Below are 9,732 nucleotides of genomic sequence, written 5' to 3' on the forward strand. Positions count from 1 at the left end.
AATGTGAGGTGTGGCCAGTGTACAGAAGAGATCAAAAGGCATGGGAATGGCTGAGACTGCACAGAGCCTGTGGAGGTGAGGGGGGCGGGGGGAAAGGGCTCAGTGCAGTCTGGGAAGAGCAGCAACTCACGGGGAGATCAGGAGACTCCAAGGAGTTGGGTGTGCAACACGTGGTCTTTCCTGGCTGGGTAAATAGGAGAGCCAAGAGAACGAAAGCTCCAGGAAGGAAGGCGACATCCACAGTGTCAGACAAGGACTGAGAAGCCCTCCTCGCCGCCTCCAACATACACACCCTGCAGCGCCTGTATAATCTCGTTTCAGCCAACTGCCCCTAGATGGCAGTGTGCGCACATGGCAGGAACTACCCAAAAAAAACTCCCCAGAGACGGCGAGGCCCTCCATGGGACCAGCAGCAAGCTGTGAGAGGGGCCAGGAGGCACCCATGATGCCTACAGCATCCACCTATGTTCTGCTCTGCTTCAGGGGTGTGTGGGGTGTGCCTCTCTCTCCTCCTTCTGGGGAGGAGGGGTCCTATCAGGATTCCTGCTGGCAGGGCCTGAGCATAGAGGTCCCAGGAACATAGGAGTCCCCCAAATCCCTGTGTTCATGATTCCCCAGGGGTACAATCTTGGGTAGAAGATTGGACATCAAGCTGATGGCTCTGGTTCTATCACTTATGGGCTGCATGTCTCCCTGAGACTTCTTTCTACATTTGTTTTATAAATGCATAGCTTTGTGAAGGTCAGTTCATGTGAGATTATTCCAGAAGGAACACTTTTTATACCGCCAGGTAACTTTCACTTTCACAGACAGGTGTCTGTCCCCTATTTCCAAGCTTTCAGGGACAGAGCTGAGGGTTGAGTGTAGGCAGTCTCATGGGCCCGTGTCTTAACCTCTCTGATCTGCCCCTCCCTCTCATGTCTCATCTGGCCACATCTGGGGGCTTCCTCTTGGCAAAACCATCTTCTCTCATTTGAAGTGATTATGGTACGGGTGACTCACAGATGGGCAGGGCTGGAAGGGCACGGGGAGGTCACCTTCTGAACAAGCTTCCCATTCAGGTCCCAGGTCCACCCTGTAGGTCTGCTCTGGCTCTCCTTACTGAGGAAGCTGTCCTCCTCAGAGCCAGCGTGTGGTCATACGGGGGCTGCTCCAGCTCCACTTCCCACATTCCAGACAGGCAGAAGAGCACAAAGGACAGAGACGCAGCACCTGCGTTAGGAAAGTGAAACCTTCCCAGAAATCCCCACAGACACCTGCCGATGTCTCCTTGGCCAAGATGGGTCACATGGCAAGCCTTAGCTCCAAGGGAGGCTGGGAAATGTAATTTTGAAAAAAAATAGGTTCCCAAGCCTGTTTGAAAGAAAGGAGAGGACAATGGATATTGAGAAAGCAGCACATGAATGGTAGTTAAAACCACGGAGGTACAGGGAATCGCCCTGGGACTGGGAGATGTGAAAGGAAAAAGACCAAGGCAGAATTCTGATGAACGCAGACTTGGAGAAGATCAGGAAGAGAAAGAAGACAGGGACCAAGGAGAACTAAAGAGCGCCCAGGGAGGTAGGAGCAGAGCCAGAAGCGTGGTTTGTGTACCAGTCAAGGGCGATGAGTGGTTTGTGTACCAGTCAAGGGCGATGAACGTTTAAGGAAGGAAGGACTGATCCCGTTTCCAGTACTGCATTGTGGAGCTCTGACCGGCCTCGCCCTGCTTACCTTTAGACTTCTCCAACACCAAGTCCTGCTTTGGCTCAAGCTCCTTCCTCCCTCTTCCCCTGCCCCTGACCTGTCCACAGAGAAACGTTGCAGCATGGAGCCCAGGAAGAAAAAAGGCAGCACGGGGACCAAAATCGGAACTGGACCAAGACGGATGGGGTAGGAGGAAGTCAGAGGACAATTAAGACCGAGCTTTGCCAGTTAACATTTTATTTACAGCCAACTACAGGTTCAGGAAAAGGAGAAGAAACTCTCAGCGTCTTTTTCTTCCTTCCTGTCCTGGCTTTTGTTCCCATAATCCATACCTCAGGCTTGCAGTCTGCACTATATAATTCAGCTATATTCTTGGTAATTACAGTTCCAGGGGCTGGCTTGGAAACTAAGTCACTGGTTATAATACAGCCGGCCTTTTTAGGAATTGGGGCTGTCTGTCTCTGGATTCTTTTTATTTTTTTTAAACCAGGAAAATAAAATGGGCCTGCTCTGCTTTGAGTATCCCTGATGCTTTGAAGCCACCCATATTGCTAGAAAAATATGGGTCAGGTAAAGCTTAGTGAGTCTCATATGGCAGCTGGGAATGATGTAAGTAACTGTCAGGTGAGGCCTGGTGGGGGCGGGTGGAGGCCATGGTGGCTCTGTGCGCATCTCCTTCACCTTCTTCGTACTCTGCCACAGTGTGGCCAACTAGTCTGCGAGGGAGCGGTCTCTCACAGGCTGCTTAGGCTGGCGGACCTCCACCATCTAGTCCATGATGCTTCACTCTCTCCTTCCTCCTCGCTCTAAGCTCCTCCTTCACACCCAGAATTCAGCAGATATCAGGTGTGAATGACTGCCTTTCCAAGGCCAACTTCACTGGAAACATCTCTGCCTCCATACTCCCCTCAATAATGGTGGTGGTGTCCCTACATTAGAGGTGTCCTCTCCATTAGGGCCCATGTCCCATCTCCCATCTCCCTTTCTTCAGAATCCTCACTCCCGCCTTCTGTCCTGGATCATTCCTATCACTCCATAAACTTGCTCTAGTAACTTCCATATTTCAACAAACGCCTCTGTATTCTAACAAAAGTTAAACCTAGATATGGTTACCAGCATCAGAAAACAGGGGATTAAACAAGACGGTAATTTCTTTCTTTCACAGACAAAGTCAAGAGGTAGGTATTCCCGAGCAGGTATGGTGGCTCCCCCAACATTAGGAACCCAGATGTATTCTAACTTGTGGCACTAACATTCTCAACACATGCCTTCCACTTCAAAGTCTAATATGGTTGCTGGAGCTTAAGTTACACGTTCGTGTATTCCAGTATTCCAGTGAGTGGGAGAGCCAAGCTGAGGAGAGAGCACCATGGCCCTTTAAAGCTAGCTCTCAGAAGTTGTATGTGGACGCCCCTTCCTTGCTGCTGGTTAGCTGGAACTAAGTCACATGACCACACCTAGCTGCAAGGGAGTCTGACAACTTGCTTTTATTCTGGGGAGCCACGTAGCCAGGGGAAAATGGCTATTAGGGTCATCTAGCAATCTCTGCCAAAGTCTCCTGTGATTCCACATTCGTTTCGAGACCCCTCCTAGTGCTCTTGTTCCCTGTTAGACAAGCTGTCCAAACATGACAGCTCCATCATGGTCTGGCTCCCATCCCACTACTCCAGGAACACGGCCCTTATCACAGTCACTATGTCTTTCATGTTGCCGGAGTCGATGGATCCGACTGTCTTCAGCTTATCTGAGCTCCAAGTAGCATCTGACGCAGCTGACCACTCAGTTCTAGAAGCTCTTTCCTCTCTCTGTCTCTGGGATATAGCAGTCTCCTGGTTCTCCTCTTGCCTCCTCAGCCTCTCTTGCTCAGTCTTCTTTCCTACCCTGGCTCCTCTGACTCCTCTGGGGTCCTCTTGAACCCTGTCTTCTGCAACTATTGGCTCACCCTAGGTGACTTCCTCAGATACCACAGCCTTTACCGTCTTTAAGATGATGCCTCCCAAAGCCCCATCCCCAGACCAGGCCTCCTTTCTGAGCTCCTAGTCTCAACAGTTGAGTTGGGTCTCTGATGGGCATCTCGAAGTCCACATGGCTAAAGCAGAATTCCTGATGCTTCCCCCTGAGCTATAGTCCCTTTCCTCTAGGTAACCTCATCTAATCAACGAGGCCCTGTCCACCAGCTTACTCCAGCCAGAAATTTGAAAGTTATCTTTGCTTTCTCCCTTTCCTCTCGACATCCATCCTACCAATATGTCCTGTTGAGTTCAAGTCCAAAATAGCTTCTCAACTACTCATCTTAGTGCGGCCACAATTTGGTCCAAACCACCATTATCTTTGGCCTGGGCTGCCACAACAGTCTAATTGTCTTCTTGCTTTTATTTCTGTCTGCCACCCACCCAGTGCATTCTTCACACAGCAGTAAATCAGAACATGTTAGTCTTTTGCATAAAACCCTTCGATGGTTTAATAAAAAGCCTCCAACCGTAGATAGTCTCGCATGCCCTGCCCACCTCCCCACTTCATCCTGATCCTCCTTCACAGGCCCACTACTCAAGCCACACTGTTTTCTTTCAGCTCCTTCACATGTCCACATCCAGAGCTTACCTTTTTCCAGGGCCTCGGCACAAATTGCTCTCAGCCTGGAAGGTACCTGCCTGGCTTTTCCCCAGGCTGTCACCTCATCCATTTGACTTTAACATCTCCTTCTCAAAGACACTCTCCCTGCCAGTTCCATCGAAAGTGGCTCCTATTCTCTATCCCAGCCCCTTGCTTTTGTTCCAGCATTTATCTCAACTTGTAATTGTTTTCCCCACTAAAAGTAAGCTTTATGGAGCAAGAGGCTTCAGCAGTCTTGTTTAGGGTTGTATCCTCAGCATCAGAATAGGGCCTGGCACAGATGAGGCACTCAGTCAAGCACTCATTGTCTGCCTAAGGGTGACTGAATGGACAGGTTCCCCATGGAGGTCCCTAAGCTGCCTGGGATGCCACAAGCAGGCTGCCTCTCCCTTAATAAAAATAACTGGGAATGGACTGAACAGTCTGCATTGCAAGATCTTCTCCTTTCATAGGACTCAACCTGTTGGTTGCTTGTACTAGAACATGGCCCAGTTTTGATAGGTGCCACTTTCCTGTTGCCCACCTAGCCCTCTTCCACTTGGATGAGTTTAAGAGTCAGAAGTGCCTGTGCCTCATTTCAGAGAGGTGGGAGGAGACCACTAAGGTCAGCCTTTCTAATACCAGTACCCAGCCAGCAATGTGACCACCCCTCTGTAAGCGATAGGGCCAGTCTCCCTCCTTCCTCAAGAGTGCTCTCAGCCACGTCCCCAGGACAGATCTTAGGAACAAATCTCGGCAGGCGGTCCAAAGAAAGCTTGGTATTNGTGGAGCGCGGAGTCCTCGCTGGAGCGTCGGGCCCTGCCCCCCTCATTGTCTGAGGCCGACCCCCCCCCCGGGCGCCCTCTGGGGACTAGGACTGCTCCCCAGGTTCGGGCTCTGGCCCTCCGGCTGCCTCGCCTCTGCCCCGGAGGCGGCCCCGCGGGCGGCGCTGGCTTTGTCTGTCCAGATAGCTCGCGAGGGGCTGGAGGCCTTGGCCGGACCCCGCTGGGCCGAACTCCGGCGCCGGGCAGAGCGGGAGCCGCAGCGGCGACCAGCCTGGCGCTGGGGGTTCTGTCGCCCTCGCCCTGCCCGCGTCCCCGGACGGGTGCGTGCCGGGGCGGCGCGGGGGTGGGAGAGCTCGGGGAGAGAGGGGCCGGACCGCCGCCGCCGCCTGTAGGGGTTCTGTCCCCTGTCCCTGGCAGCGAAGCCAGGGAGGGGCACTCCTTTCGGCTCGTCCGAGGACTCTCGGCCCCCCAGAGCTCCGGCCAGGGGTAGAGGGTGGTGCAGACCTGGGAGGGACGTCCCCTCCCCCCGCCCCGCGGTGGGTGTGCACCGAGTGGCTCACCTCAGCGGTGCGCCCAGCACGGGTTTGGGGTGGCCCAAGTTTGAGTGGGTGGTGACCCAGCTTCTTCGTGTTGGTCGTTTGAGGTTGTGCTTGGGAGCAAAGCCCGACTCCTGACCTAACTGGAGCTTCGGTGGAGTTGGGTCTGTGGTTACAGAGTTGGCTGGTCTCGCGCCGCTCCTCCTGCTGGGGAGGGGTGGTGGTGCGAGTGGGTAGGAAGTGTGCGTGCGTGGAGGGGTGGTGGTGCCGGCGGGTGAGAAGTGTGTGTGTGTGTGTGTGTAGGGACTTCAGCCCTGGGACCTCTGGGGCCCGTGTGGAGTTGCTCTCCTGCTAGAAGCGGTCCTTGCTGTGGGGAGTCTCCGGGAAGGCACGGGCCCTGGTACTGGCCTGGCCGATGGCTGCCAGCTGTGATGAGTGCTGAGGTATGTGCGAGCTCAGGGGTTGTCCCTCGGTGCTGGTGACTGCGGGCATCAAGGCGTTTTGAGTCATGAGTGTAGGGCTGAGTGTAGGGCGTTACATGGGAGCCTCGCTGGTGTGCTCTCTCCAGTGGTCTGCTCTCTAGAGGTCTTCCTTCCGGGATGGGGGTTGTTTGGGCTGATAAGAGTGGATGTAGCTGTTTGCCAAATCCTCAAAAGTAGCCTTCCTCCTACCCTTTGACCTCAAAGTAGGGGAAGTTAATGCCTGCTGAGTGCTTGGGCCACCCTTCCCTATTTGTGAGAGGAAACCTGGAGTCTAGGCCATCAGAGCACCCCCAGCACCCCATATCCCTTCTACTTTCAGCTAGCCCTGCGGTTGGCAGAGGCACCCTTCCTTCCAGGGATCCTCCTGGGCCCTGGCATGCTCAGAAGGCGTCCTCTTGGCCCCATAGGCCCTTCTAGCTCCTCTCTCAGCAGTCTCCGAACTATGTCCCAGTCTGAAGGTCCCTATTGCCTGGGAGACAGGCCACCAGAGGGATTTTCCCCTCCCCTCCCACTGCATCATCCTTTGTTGCATCCCACCTTCAGCTGGAGTATTTCTCGATCTCTCCATCTTTGCATTTTCGAACTGCACTGCTTGGACCATCAAATGTGACCTTCAGGTCATTTAACAAAGTGTGATTGAGAGTCAGTGGGATGCCAGAGATGCCAGGCGCTGTTTGCAGGCACTGTTCTAGGCTCATGACTCCCTGACTGGCCTGTGGGCCCTGTGTGGTCTTAGAGCCCAGGCTGGACGTAGGTAGTAGGTGCTCTCTGGTGTTTTATTGATCTGCGCTCGATCTCAGCTTAAGTAGCATTATTCAGGCAAGCAGGAGTCCAGACCCACTGGTGCTTCTGGAGGTGGGTGCCTCGAGGAAGAAAAGGCAGGAAGGAGAAGGGCCTGCAGAGCTTTGGCTGCCCAGGGAGGTTCCGCTCCTTTACCAGCTGGGCAGCTGTGCTAATCTCTGAGGACAGGGGAGGGTGCCTCCCTTCCCATGTTTGAGAATGGGAGGACAAACTCATGCCCTGTGTAGGAGGGGAGGGGGACCTGTCCTGCAGGTCATGGTGATGGTGGAGGCCAGGACGTTCTGGAAGCCCTGGATTCTGGAGACGTTTTCTGAGGCCTCCCTTGGGTCACCGTGCACTCAAGGATTTGACGGGTCTTCAGTTTGGCAGACCCTGCAGATTATCGTTGTGCCAGTCCTGGGCAACCTGCGCTGGAGTTAAAACCCAGTGGAGGTTACGGACAAGTTTACAGCAATTCTGTGGAAGGTTTAAGAGTGTCGTAATGGTGAGTTTATTGAGACATACGCTTTATGGACGCATACACCAAGCGCTATCCTAGAAGCTTTACTCACATTAACTCATTTAACCCTTGAACCAATGTAGTATGATAGATAATGTATCCATCCTGTATGATAGAAGAGGACACTGTTCTAGAGAGGTCACAGAGTAACTCGCTCCAGGTCTCAATGTGAGCCACGCTCGTCATTTCTCATTTAGACAGTCTTCGTATGAAAGATGTTTAGGACGCTGCACAGGCTGGCCCACAGTGGAGCTGGTAGGTCCTTCTGCGCAGGATCCTTTGATCCCTGCTTCTGAAAGCATCTCATCTGTCTGGGCACACAGCCGGCATCCCCGACCCCCTGTTGAGGTACTGGCGATGTAGCTTTTGTCTCCCTTGGGCCAGGGAATGGGAAGCCCAGCATTGCCATGCAGAGAAGATTGGGGAATGAGTCATGGCCTCTATCTGTCTAGATAGATCAGGGTTTGCTGTGGTAACAATCCCCAAATCTCAGCGGTTTAAAGCACCAGCAGTTTATTGCTCATGCCATATCCATTGCGTATCTGCTTTCTGTTCTCACCGTGAACCCATGCTGATTAATTGGAACATTCCCAGACACTTGCACAGAGGGACAGAGAGGGGGATCTGTCTCACCCTGGCTCTTAAGCTCCCACCCAAAAGCGGCATTTCACTGGCCAAAGCAGCCACGTGGCCCTACTGACACCTAGAGTGTGGGGTGAGGAAGAGGACTGGGGACATTTGGTCAGTAGCACGGAATGCCTCCCATCTGCCTACGACTGTGTCCTGCTCTGTGACTTCTTCCCAAGGCCTAGGTCTGAATGTCACGTTTCTGTGTCACCAGAAACATTGATCATGAATTAAAAGAAACACTGTCGAGGCTAAAGATGATTTGAGGTGCCACATTTGAAGGGCAGAGGGAGGGTGAACAAGCCCGCGGGTTCGGGTGGTAACAGGTAGTCTGTGGAGGCAGCCTGCTGTCCGACCCTGGGCAAGTTACTTGAGTTCCTTGGGTTTTCTTTTGCTCATTCATTCATTCATTCATGGGCCCAAGGACTCGTGGTGAGTCCCAGGCCATGGATTCCAACTGAGCACATGTTCAGCTCCTGGCTCAGTGCACTGGCATGATGATCCCTGTTTTCTGTTGTGGGGTCCTGCTGACCTTTCAAGAGGGATGTTAATGCTGGTGGGGAGGAAAGTGGGCTCCTGCTCCCCGTCACTGCCCTGGCTCGTCAGCCCTGAAGTTCTTGGACTTCCCATGCTTTACCTATATGTGGCTGGTAGGGGCAGCCACTTTTCTAGAAGTGGGAGCAGGTAGAGGCACCCCTGTAGGCCTTGCCCTTCCTCTTCCATTTCGGACGCTCTGGGGCTGAGGTTGTCGGCCTCTAGGAAAGGTAGTGAGGTCACTACAAGCTGGAAACACATGGAGAGCAAGCTTGATTGAGTGTGGGGCTGGGATTGTCTGGCCTGTAGAAGGGGGTAGAACCCCTCTGTTAATTGTAGTTTTCCGCTTGAGCCCCCCCCTTGTGGGACGTTCCACGCTATGGAAACTTGGCTTTTGTGATTTGTCACCTGCTTGGTCTCTGGTGACTTCCAGCAGGGCCAGGAAACCTTCGTCGAGGTCGTGAGACCCCAGGTGCTTCTGTACTGGGTTAACTTACTATCCTTAGCCCTAATTCCTCCTTTTTCGGGGCCTCTCTGCTTTCCCATCTGGCGTATGGGGGTTTACAGCAATGGCTTCACTCTTGGCTGGTCACCAGAGTTCCCACGGTACTATGTAGACTAGTGCTTTGGGAATCTTTGGCCTAGGTGGATGCCAGTGCTCCTGGCTTGTCTTACCTTCCCTTATAGCAGTGTCCTCTCTGAATCAGTGTGGGGTATTCATAATGTCTCCACGTCCATTTTCTACCTAACAGCATATTTTTTGGTTCGGACAAGGACAGGTGTCTGTGTTGGAACAGCACAGGCCCAGGCTGTGGTGGGAAGTGTTCAGCGCCTCTGCCAATCAAGCATGAAGACAAATAACATTGTCTGGCTCGTAGGGTGGACAGCGGGAAGGCCAGCTTTCAGGTTGTGTCTGCTTTCTAGCCCAAGTGACCTGGACAAGTCTTTGGTTCTTCCCGCACACCCCCACCCCGACTTGATTTTCTCATCTGTAATGAGAGAAGAATCTGCCCTTCCTGTCTCTCCTGGGGTTACCGTGAGGCTCAAGTACACACTTCGGGTCTGAGAAGCAGGACCTGAGCCCCGGAGTTAGGCCTGACGCTCTGGTTTGGGACCGCTGCCATCACATTGACAGCCCTCAGCAAAGTGTTCACCAGCAGCTGATTCTGGGAACCCCACTTCCTCTACTC

The 9,732-nt window shown here is 53.3% G+C and overlaps 1 protein-coding gene across 2 annotated transcripts in view; it reads left to right on the forward strand.

Moving 5' to 3' along the window:
- The first annotated feature begins 5,907 nt into the window (after positions 1–5,907).
- Positions 5,908–9,732, forward strand: part of LOC117802710 (tetraspanin-14-like) — a 46,647-nt gene continuing 42,822 nt past the window's right edge. The window contains exon 1 of one of the 2 annotated variants that reach the window (XM_034662790.1): positions 5,908–6,042. The gene's annotated coding sequence lies outside the window, so the exon portion shown is untranslated. The remainder of the gene's footprint in view (positions 6,043–9,732) is intronic. The other variant, XM_034662789.1, reaches the window with a different exon arrangement.

Source organism: Ailuropoda melanoleuca, chromosome 6 (assembly GCF_002007445.2).
Source record: "Ailuropoda melanoleuca isolate Jingjing chromosome 6, ASM200744v2, whole genome shotgun sequence".
Lineage (NCBI taxonomy): Eukaryota > Metazoa > Chordata > Mammalia > Carnivora > Ursidae > Ailuropoda > Ailuropoda melanoleuca.